The sequence below is a fragment of the Acomys minous genome, assembly GCF_964271855.1.
Source record: "Acomys minous genome assembly, chromosome: 1".
Lineage (NCBI taxonomy): Eukaryota > Metazoa > Chordata > Mammalia > Rodentia > Muridae > Acomys > Acomys minous.
The window spans coordinates 157,700,956-157,713,473 of record NC_140483.1 but is presented as its reverse complement, the minus strand read 5'-3'; the positions used below and the strand labels follow the sequence as shown (position 1 = coordinate 157,713,473).

General features: G+C 39.7%; 1 protein-coding gene across 7 annotated transcripts in view; it reads left to right on the top strand.

Annotated features, from left to right (window-relative positions):
* Positions 1-12,518, top strand: part of ASTN2 (astrotactin 2) — a 960,073-nt gene that overhangs the window by 946,356 nt on the left and 1,199 nt on the right. The window lies entirely within an intron of this gene.

The window sequence follows — 12,518 nt, the reverse complement described above, 5'->3', positions numbered from 1 at the left end:
TTCAGAATTTTAGACTCACCAAGATAGGAAAGATATTTTCTTCAAGGTTGCCAAATATAAATAGCCAAAATACTATGAGTGTAACATTCATATAATTCCTGTTTGGTTTATGGACCTTCTTGCTCTTTGTAGTTTATTATGTGTGTAATAATATAAATATATATGTAAAATAATAAAGAAAGAAAGAAAGAAAGAAAGAGAAAGACATTTTCAGGGAAAAGAAGGACACAACCATCAACCAAGACTTTTTAAAGGCTATTTGAAGGAGGGAAGAGAAGGAAGGAGGAAATCTAACCAATATCCAAATGTAGCTCTTTGCTTTTCAACATGGGATCTGGGATCATATTGAACCTAAATCCTTTCCTCTCCCCCACAGGAATTCTTCCTAAGCTTTGGGTGAGCACTCTGTTGGAACATGCTAAAGAATTTCTAAGCCTTTGAGAGAGAGAGAGGAGAGCGGAGAGAGAGAGAGAGAGAGAGAGAGAGAGAGAGAGAGAGAGAGAGAGAGAGAGAGAGAGAGAGAGAGAGAGAGATTAGCAGGGGCCAGATCTTGAGTACCCTAGAAGTAGGGTCAAGGAGTTTGAATATCTCCTTGGGTTCATGGGCAGCTTTACAAGTGTTTTTCACAGGGGTGTGAGGATAGTTTTATTAGATCTCAAAGGGAGAAGGATCCTTCTGGCTACAGTTGGAAGTAAGGAGCACAGGACTGGAGGACAAAAGGAGGCAGTGAAGCCTTCTACAGGCTACTATGATAACAGACCCAGGGTGACCGTATGATATCCTCAGACAGGGTAGCAAGAGACAGAAGAGGAATGTGTGCTTTCTAAAATACTTAGTGTGCAGCAGGGCATGCTTTAAAAACTTTCAAAATGTCCCCTGCAGGATAATTGTTCCCACATCTGAGTGATAAAGAAGAGGAGATCCCATGTAGTTTAAGTGAGCTTCCTAGAGTTACAGAGGTACAGATGGTGGCTAAACTGCCTGGAACTCTCATGCTGAGATGAATTTGAGGCCCTTCTGGAAAGAAGTGAGATTTGATGAACATTTTTTCAAAGGATTAAAAAAAAAGATCTCTTCCCCGCAGTAGGTCTTATCAGTTCTGTTGGGACTGCAACTTTCTTCCTTTCACATGAAAGGAAATTTCTTTAGATAAAAGCTAAAAGAGGATGGGTCGGCAGCAGTCCAGAGCCTCCGATGAAAACCACTTGAGTCACCACAGTGCAGTCTTACCCATGGGTATAGAAAGGCACTCACTCAGCTTTACTGGGCTTTGCCACAGGATGCAGAGAGTTTGGGTAGGAACGAAACCAGAGCCACACGCCACTCTTTATAAACTGCTACCATCTTTTAAAACCCTCCAAGATGTACATTTCCCCATAAGGCTTTCTGGTCACTCATAGAGGCAAGACTATTGATTTGGTAATGGACAATAGTAATCAACCTTCAGATCCCTGGTCCCCAGGCACTGTCTGCTAGATCCTACACATGTCCTAGCTTCTTCTTCTTTGGCCTCTCTAGTCCCCCAGAGAGGGAATTTCAGATTGCTCCAGTGAGCTGCACAGGCATGTCAGTAGGAGTAATGCCCTGGGGGAGGCAGGGTGCATCCTGATCTGCCCTACAACTATTGGGATCTGCCTTGTTCTGTCTATCAGTTAGCCTGTTTATAAGATGATCGGGATAAACTAAGACAGTAGCGTTTTGTGTATCCACCATTCTCTCTCTGCCTCTTTCCATGTGTCTGTCTCTTGATCTCCTTCTCTCCCCATCCCCCCCCCTCCAACAGTGGTCTTAAGTGAATGTTACTCAGAACCCCAGGTCTTAACGAAAATGCCACTCCCACAGACATTTTCTAAAATTCCCACCCCTTGGCTGTATGTCAGCCTCATGTTTTAGTATTCTATGATGTATTCACTAGTTGTAGTATCTTGCTGGCTTCTGTGTTTGCTAATGTATCACTTGTTCCCCCCCCCACTACAACACAAGTTATTCATAGTTACTGATCTTTGGTGCCTTATGCACTATTGCAAATAGATGCTAAATGATTACCTGCTGCATAATTAGATAGTAGTATGAATCTGTGAGTATGTGCACTGATGAACATGGATTCATTCTGATACTGACCACCTTCTGAGGAGTCTTGTCTATGTACCTCCACACCTATTAACCCTTAAGTGTCTCTTAATTCTCTGTGTGCTCTCAAGGATGTATAGATTCCATTTGGAAATAGCAGCATCCAGAACTCAAAGGCCAAAGAATGAAGTGGCCTTCCAGATAGTGAAAGACTTGAGGAGACATCAGTTAATTAACTGATTTATAGATGCCTTTTATGTAATAGCTTATCAGGCCCTTTGCTGAGGTCTGGAAATGAGTGAATAAAGCTGGCCAGGCTGTGGACATAGCTTAGCATCTGGAAAAGAATATAAGGTCAGCAGGCAATTATGGTGGAACAGGGCACAAGAAGCATGCTGTGTAGAAGGAAGATGAATGACTGTACACAGCAGAGTGCCGAACATGTTAACAAGCATTATGTTAAAAAGTCCTGTCCACTCAGAGGATGGGAAGAACCTCAGATTTTACCTTTCCAACACACTGTCAGGTGATGCCAGTATTGATGGTCTAAAAACACCCTTATAGTGACAATATTTAAGGTGTAGCAGTAGATGCTACTGTAGATAGAGCAGTGAATGCAGACCCAAACCCAAGAAGAATCCCTGCCAAAGAAAAAAGCTAGTGCTTAGAATCAAAGAATGAATCACCTGCCAGGAGCAGGGAAATAGGGCACGTTCACAGGAGGAACCCATTGTAAAAACAAGAGTGATGGTGACGTAAGAAAATACACTGTAGTCAGGAACTATAAATATCACTGAAACAGAGAGTTCAAGGTGAGAGAGAAGAGAAAAAATAATTAGAGACAAGGCTGGCAAGTTTAACTAAGGTCAGATCTTGATGGCTTTTGTAAAGTCCTGCTCAGAAGTTTGTTCTTTACCTCACAAGTTATGTAAAGGCTTTTAAAAGAGCAATTTGAATAGATTTTCCCTGCCTCTGAAGGGTCAGCAAGTGTACAGAATCAGCATGTAAAGGAGAGGGGACAAGATGCTTGTTAGGGCTGGGAGCCCAGAGTTCATGTCCTAGGTTTGCCACCTCTTTACTGCAAGAGCTGGAATCAATTCAATCTCCATTCTGGACCTCATTTGTAATTCAAAGGGGCTTAACTGTAAAGTCTCTTTCAGCTGGTGAGCCAGGGAACCAGAAAATTCTGAAGGTCACAGAAACCAGAAAATGAAGACAACATGGATGTCATTTCACCTCTAGCCTGACATCCTGTATCTGGGGACCCAGGATGACTGGGGAGACTAGATATTTTCCCAAGAGTCGACACAAGATGAACCCTGTTAGAATTCTTTTGGCCCACATAATCTCCAACCCCAAAATGTTTCCAACTCCTTCCTTGGTTTGGGTTTGCATACCCCAATATAATTTAGTGACAAAAGGGCATCTCTTACCTCTGCCTAATAAATCTATCTGGCTCATTTTCCCCAGAGCCTGGTTCTCATGACAACTATAGGTTACTGCAAACAGCTGCTCAAAGAAGACCCGCTGACACCCAGCTCTCCCACCATAAGGTTCCTATTACAAGACTTGAAAAGCTGAGCTCATAGGTGGCCAGGGACCAGAATTTTCTCAGCTCAGAGCATCCTTGACCACTCTTGAGCTTTTCTATGCTTATAGTTATGTTGGGTCAAATAGAAAGGGTAGTATGAGGAGAAAACTTGTGACGAGATCTGGTTTCAGAAAAATTGTTCTATTTGAAGTAGAAATTACTTATTTATTTTGTGAGCTGTATTTATTTCTATGACAGATGTTGCTCAGATTACAGAATTATCACAGGCTTGCTTCAGCCTGAGATCTTTCTCAACTTTAAGAGACAATGCACCTTTCTCATCTGAGAATAGTTGGCACAACCATTGTTGTACCCTTAGCCAGAGTAAGCAAACTTAAAAACACACTCTAGAGCCTTCCAAGGTTGTGTTAACTCCTTCCCTCCATATCTTATATTTGTAATTATATTAGTAACTTTAGACTATCTAGCATACTGGTAAAGGCAATAAACTTGGGTTTTTATAATGTGTTCTCATAGTATTAAATATGTTTTCATTTTTCCTTAATATTCTGATATTTTTGAGATGAGAATGAACTGTGTAGAAAGAATGTACATAGGTGAATTCTTTAGACAAAGCCTGTTAAATTAATTATACCTCTTTTTTTCACAGTATCTTAGGATGGAGAAATGTTTGTGAAAACTGTTACAGTGTATTATCACTTCCAATATAATAAATTTCCTAAGTTTTCTCACTGATAAAATAGCAGATTGTTATAATCTTTAAGGCCCTGTCAGCTTCAACTAAAATAGTTTCTGGTTAGTCATCCTTGCCTTTAGTCAAGAAAAAACTCTTTATCAAGTCTCAGGGCCCAGGCCTAGGAGAGCATCTTTGTGATGCCAGCTCCCAGGAGGCTGAGACAGGGTGATTTCCAGTTGGACTCCAACGTGGACAGCAAGCCACAAAGTATTGTGATTTAAATGGGATGTATTACATGTGGCTTATATATTTGGACACTTGGTCCCTTGCTGGTGGCATTGTGAGGAAGTTGTGGAACCTTTCAGAGGTACAATCCTGCTGGAGGAAGTGTGTCACTGGGAACAGCAGTTTGAAGGTTAATAGCTTTCCCTCTCCCCCCTGACTTCCTGCTTAATTTTTCTGCCTCCTGTGTGTGACTGAGATGTGATCTTTTAGCTTCTTGCTCCTACCTCTATGCTTTATCATCATTGTAGACTCCAAGCCTCTGGAACGTAGGCAAGCCAAAAACAAACTGCTTCTTCCTTGGGTTTCTTGTGATGATGCAAATTTTATCACAGTAACAGAAAATAACTGATATACATAGAGAGGTCCTGTGTTTAAGAAAAAAGAAATAAAATAAATCACATAATCTCTTATGAGAAAGCACAGAAGAGAGCCAATGTAAACATTTTCACTAATTACTAACACATCAAGGCTGTACATTCCATCGGCAATGCTGGCTTTCTATTGAGGCAAAAGGTTGAGGCTAAATTTTGATGGGGGTTTACTTTAAAAGTCTCCTTATAAACTGTTAAGAAGTGACAAAAACATGACTTCATTGCTCCAGGTCACCATCCAAGCTAAATATATGTTAGTGCATTTATGTTTTCAATCAGAAATACTGTTATTTCATTCTAAACTAAGTATTACTTATCTAACAGCATACAAATCATACAGAGTTATACAAAATAGAAAGTAGAAATTTTGTAGGTATAAATGCTGTCATCCCTCCTCTACCCCAGAGGTAAAGTTATTGACTGCATATAACGTTCCATAGACAGATGTGAGTTTAGCATAGATATTTATAGGAAAGGGAAATACACACAGGTTTTCTGATATCTATATTTATAACTACATCTTCATATACAATATCTATTGTCTTTACCAAATATACATACTATCATTGGACTACTTATATCTTAAGAATACACTAGCCAAGTATCTTCCTATTAACATATATCTATGTATTGTTAGATGCATTATAAGAATGTATCGCATTGTGTTATCATTCTCTATTATATGTCAACAAGATGGCTTTGCTATTACAGATGAATTTGCACAAACTACCTGCCCACTTGTCTAACTGCTTCCTTATAGCCACATGATGTACGTGTGCTATGTCATTGTCTTTACCCATCCTTGCTAGAAAACTGCCATATTTTGAAATTTTAGGACTGAAAAAAAATCCTCCATTTATGTTAATTTGCATTTATTAATCCATTCTTCCTGCTGCTGGGAAATGTTAGCTGAGCAACTATTATGGACGTGGCAATTTATATTTTACTTAACAGATTGCTAATTAAGCAATAGAGAAGCCCTTCTGATATATAAATTGTTCAAAGTCATAAAACTAATGAGCCAGAGCCAAAATTCAAATACAGTCTTGCTATGTCAAGCCAACATTCTATTCCATGTGATGCAGTATATCCAAAAATATATACACAACTGAGATAGGATGTATTATGATCCCAAACAGAGAAATAAAGTTTTTGGCAACAAAGGGGAAAGCCTGATATAGAAAACTTGGAAGATTTGGAAGACTTCCTGAAGGTGAAATTGTAACACAACTTTGAGGTATGAATGGAGCCTTGATGACTGTGGTCCTCTCCTCTCTGGAGCACAGCGCCCTGGTCATTGAGTCATACTAGGTTTCCTAACAAAGTCCTCATCAGAGGCATATTGGATGGCATTTCCCTGTACATCATTTCCCATTACTTTCTCTATAAACAGATAGAAGGCACTCCATGCTTAAGATGCTGCACAAGAAGAAAGCATGAGGACAAGTTTGGAGTTCAGATCCCAGCACCCATGTAAGCACTGGGTAGACATGGTGACATACATAATATTCTGTCACTTCTATGTCAACCATATGGGATCCCCAGAGTAAGCTAGTTAAATATACTAGCCTTGTCAGTGAGCTCTGAGTTTACACTGAGAGACTCTACGTCGCATGAACACAGTAGCGAGTGATTGAGGAAGATTCCTCCTGTCAAGCTTGAACTCTCTGTCTCTCTGTCTCTGTCTCTGTCTCTGTCTCTGTCTCTGTCTCTCTGTCTATCTGTCTCTTTCTCTCACTCTCTCTCACACACACATATGAACAAATGTAACACATACATATACCACACATACACATGAAACACACACATCTGTATATATACAGCTGCATACATGCGCCACACACACATACTTGAAACACACACACCCCACACCCAAAAAAAGTCACAAAAAATACCCACTCCAATTTTGGCTATGTGTAACTACTTTTTAAAAATATACTAATGTGGTCACCTACAGTGATGGGGAACCCATGACCATATTGAAGGAATCACATTAAATTTAACAGACTCTAATTCAAAGGTTGTTAAAAATGATGTAATAGTGGCAATTTTAGTATGGTTTTCTTTGTAACAATTAGTACCTTGCAGCAGAGACATGAGGCAAGTCACATGATTTGCCATTGGGTCATTTTTCCTATCTGTAGTATGAGAATAGAACATAGACTCTGGCGTTGTGATGGGTGTTGATGTTAGATGGTCCTGCACAGGTACTATATATGACATATAGTAAGCACTTGATTAGAGCCATCAATGTTGACATTGTCATCACCATCTGATGATCACTAGCATCATCATCATCATCTGTGCAGCTCAGAGCTTTTCCTACTTACCTGCAGTTGCTTAAACAACACAGCTATCTGCCTGCCTCTCCTCCCCTTTCCTCCTGCTCTGCATTTGGATCAGCAGGCAAAGCTGGTTATAAGGCCTGCAATATATCTCAGTCTGACTATAGTTTAGTAACATCATCGCTGTTCCTTTTACCAGAACAGGTCTGTTTTCTCAAGATGTGGCCTGACCAGGGTTGAGTCAATGGAGTGTGTACTTACTTTACTCTGCCCTCTTCGATTCAGGGGAATTTCTTACAGCCGTGTTGTGCATGCCCCTGACTCTCGTTAATTTGGTATGTTCTAACCTAGAGAACTTTAAGCCCTGCTTGAGAGGCAGTGGGGAGGAAGAGGGGCCTGGATCAGCACTAACTGGGTAGCAGTGATGGAAATGGAATGTTCATCAAAGGCTCTCCAATTTCCAGAGAACTGATAGTAAGCCCAAACATTACTTGCTTCATTCCTAGTATCCTCTGTTGTCTAAATGCACACTTTAATTTAGTGTCTACTATCTACTGGCTTGTGCTATGTGCTTGTGGTAATCATTCCATCTCAGCATTTATCCTGTTTAACCAGTGATGGAACTGAAGATGTAGGAACTGTAAGGAGTTTTAATGACAAGCTTTTCTCCTATAAACATCACTCCAGTGTGTGCCTAGCACTTATTTAGAGCCAAGAAAAAGCCTATTTAGTTTCATCTGCCACCATCACCATTACCTTTTCCATTTTATAGCTGTGAATTTTAATAGTCCTGTCGAAGAGTTTGTTCATAATCCACGCAGTTGTTAAGTAATCAACCTAGGACTTGAGTAGGGGATGGTGGAAGTATCAACTTTGCCTCAGCTCTTTAGCTTCAACAGTACTGGTTCTGGATTTATCCATTATGAGCAGAAGTCATTCCATTAGTACAGTTTCCTCTAATTAACCCTAACCCTAACCTCATACCAAAGTTACATTTTCCATACAGAGGGAAGCTTTGTGTAATTGAGTTCTAAAATTCTTTCTGAGGAAATGGCCAGGCTTTTGAAGGCAAAGCATTTGGGCATGTTGGAAAAACACTATTTTCGGCCTCATTTTGTTTTTGTTTTTGTTTTTTTTTACTATTTATGTTTGTGACTGCCTAGATCACTCAATGGTTCTTCATTGCCCAGTGAATAAAATTAAAATTTATGAGTATGGCATAGGAAAATCTAGATGGTCTTGTGTCCTCCATGGCTTCCTATACATTCCCTTCACCATCCGTTTTTAATCAACTGCTAGTTTATGTCTCTCATTTATCTGAAGCATGTGTTCCATCTAACAATACATAGCTTTACCATTGTGCTCTTGAAAAAGATTTTTATGAGCTCTTTTCCCAGTTGATGGTTAAGTGCTCATCTGACAGATTCTCCTAGTATATATTTCATATTTTCTAGCTCTGCATATTTTCTCTTCAGAAAGACTGTTAATAGGTCTGCCAGCCTCCTGCAATATCGACACTTATAGCCTTAGCCAGGTCATGTCTATCCCCACTGTATGTCTGACTAACAATACCTAACTATACTATAATGACAGTGTTAGCTGTGAAAGTGGTGACAGTGATGGTGTCAGTGACAGTGATAGAAGTGATGGTGGTATCAGTGATGGTGGCAGCGAAGACCATGGCTGTGTTGGGGTGGTTAGAGAGAGGACATTTTCTAACATGTACCATATTCCTTCTCATGTAGGCTTTCCTAAGGCTATTGTACAATACTCTTAGGGTCTTACATGCACTAAGTAACTTGAGACCCACTGTAATCCTATGCAGTGAACTATCTGATGTTCCTTGTTGTAGTGAAGAAAACAAAGCAGGTTCCTTTCCCCACCCCAAAGAAAATCAAACCAGTGTCCCTAAGTAGAACGATGGGTAAGAGCTAATGCCTAGATGTGCCCCCAGCTAAATTTCTCAGTGTTGGTCTTATTTTTTCACTACTCACTTTCCAAAGCAGAAAAAAAATTTTTTTAAACAAAGCAAAGCCCATCCAATTGCTTTCTCTGTTTAAAGTTGAGAGAGCTGGGTATAGTTATGAATGAGGCCTGGCACAAAATTATGTATGTAAAACATTTTATGACTTTTTTTTACTGATACTTTTTCTTTTGTACCTCCATTGGGTGATTCTTGAGTGTTAACTTCATGAATGATGGATGATGCTAGAGCATGTCAGAATGTTGCTTCATCTACTTAGTCAGACAAGAGAATTTAGGGATGGATATGAACAAACACATTAAATAACTGTGTGAAATTCTCAAAGAATAAATTTAAAATACCTATATATAATGTTATGTAATGTTGTAAATGTTGGTTTAAACTCTGCACTTAGCTGCACTATACCTACACAACTAAATATAATGCTTATGAAGAGTTTAATGTCGATTCATTACCCCTTTTTACTTATTTTACTTATTTGTTTATTTGGATTTTGAGAACTGACCTCAAGTTCACTGTATAGCCAAGGAATGACCTTGAGCGCCCAATCCTTATGCTTGTGCTTGGGAAATCCTAGGACTGCAGGCATATTCTGTTCTGCTAGGCTTGTGCATTTGTGCAGACTGAACCCAGTAATCCATGCATGCTAGGCAAACAGGCAAACATTCTAAAGACTGAGCTGTGTCCACAGTACTCCACTTTTTAATATTTTAAACAATATGTTATATAGAGAGTCATTCACGTTGTATAGTTAAGACCAGGAGACTGGGGCAGCAATGGTGAAATGCTTTGCAGGCTCGCCTCAGTGACATGTGGCTGAGCTGGGATCTAAATCACTATTACTCTGAACATTAGAGATAATACTGAGACCTGATAGTAATCTAACTGCCTTCCTCCTTCCTACTGCTGCAGTGCCTCCTGCCCACCATCAGATCCCCATGAGTACTGTGATCTAGCTACAAACCCCAGGACTTTTTCTGTATTCCTCTATCTCTCTTTTTGCCACTGCTGCCTGCAAAGTCTTCTATTCTGCATCTAGCAGTTAATACAAGCTCCTCTTCCACTAGAGAGCTTTACTGGACAGTGATAGTCCCACTTAAATACTTTCTATATCTTTGTGTCCATACAGTGCTTGCATCATTCTTTTTGATTCATTGCTCTTGGATCCGATATCACACTCTCCATTCATCTGCTTTTCTCACAGACTCTATATAATGAAAACTTGCCTATGCAATATTTTCAACTAATCAGCACATATTACTTTATCTCCTTTGGCTTCACCATAGCCCCTTTTGGAAGAAATCATATTTAGAGACCATAAGTAAATTTTCCAAAGACATAGAACTAACAATCAGAAAAATAGGACCAGAGACAATGTGGCTCAGTGGATGTTGTAAGTTCACATACCTGCAACTCATATAAAAAACAGAAACAAAGGCAGATATTTGTAGTCCCACCAGTCCAATGACAAGATGAGAGGAGACTGGAGAATCTTGCAGAAGCTCTCTGGCCATCTATACTGGTGTTTGCAGAGCTTTGGAGAATCAGAGACAGACTGTAGCTCAAATAAGGTAGAAGGTGAAGGCCAGTTTCCAAGGGTGTCCTCTGACTTCCACATGTACACCATGGCATGTGCCCACCCTCACACATAAACATGTATGCCCATGTATAAATACATACACATATGGTAAATTAATATGTTTAAAAATAAGAGCAGAGGGACTGGAGAGTTGGCTTGGGGCTTAAAAGCACATGTTCTTGTAGAAGATCTGTGTTCCATTTCTAGAGCATGCATAGTGACAGACAAACATCTATAACTACAGTTCTAGGGTATTTGTTGAGATCTTCTGACCTCTGTGGGAACCAACCTTGCATGTGGTACTATTCATACATGTTGGCAAAACACTCATGCCCATAAAATAAAGTACATAAACCTAAAAAGAAAACAATAAAAAAAATAAGGGCGTAGCAGGAGCTCAAACAAAGGATGAGAAATATACTCCTTCAGTTCCTCATAGGAGTGGGAGCAACTGCCTGCAAGGAGGGAGGCCTGTGGATAGAGTGTGATCATAAAATGGTGAATTCTTGGCTCCTCACAAAATATTCCACCCAAGTGGTGAACTATACAAAGAGGACTTTTTGAAAGGCACCTCATAAATCATGCCCACGAAATGTAATACACACGTCCAGTCCCTCTTCATCCACCACACAGGTGCCTAGTATAGTCTCCAATTTGTGGGGTCTACGTTATAAAATGCACTCTCTCCCATGGTCTCAAGAGTTCATGGAAAGGACAGAGAGACAGCGACAAAGGCACAGACTTTCTTTAGTCCCCAGAACTCATGGGCATCTTAAAGATGCTAGAATTCAGAAAAACTGGAGTAAGATCTGGCAAAGAAGCCTTCTTTTCCTTCTCTAGGCTTCTGTGTTTACATGTTTGATAAGGTGAGCCTGCGGTTCTTAAGAAGTTCCTTGAAAGGATATTGGAAAATGTCAGGAAGTGATATTACTGTACTAACAGATGTTTGGTGCTATTTACACCTGATGGGATGAAGCTGCAAGATGGTGATCAGATCCTACATGATTGCTCATATAATAAAGAATCAATAGTAGTCCTCTTAAGAAACCTTGGAGATCTCAAAGATCTCCCCTAGCTCAGACTATACAGCAAACACTGTCCACTGCTAGAAGAATGTTTCAGGTAAGTTCTAAATGATGACCACCACACAGAATGACTCTTGCTTAGATCAATATTTGGGTTAACCTTGGTCCTGACACATCATAGTAATGATGTATCCGGAGTTTACTGTTTGCGAACACTGGACCTTTCTCATCCATGCTCTCAGAAGCAATTTAGGAGGGTAAGGCATCCATTAAGTTGAGAGATAGGCTGAAGAACTACAGAGAAGCTCTGGTTTAAGGACATTCATATTTAGGCCTTGGTGAAAGAGAAAGCCCAGGAGACATGATTTCCAAATGTAATGACAAGAAGAAAAGTACATGAGAGTGACTGAAGCGAAGGGCAAACAGTTGGGGAAGGGTTGGATTTACAACTCTCGCTCAAGTGATCAACTTAATATTTGACTTTGGTCAAGTAATTTTACTTTTCTGAGTATAGATTACTCACCTCTTTACTAGGAGTGAAAAAATCATTCAGGACTAATATGAACATTTGATAAATATATGAAAGTTTAAAAATATATGTGAAGTGCATATTCAATGAATACATAGCACGTGGTGTCAAATTCCAGCCCTTAATTTTTGTCAATATTTTAAAGTCATTACAATGGTAATT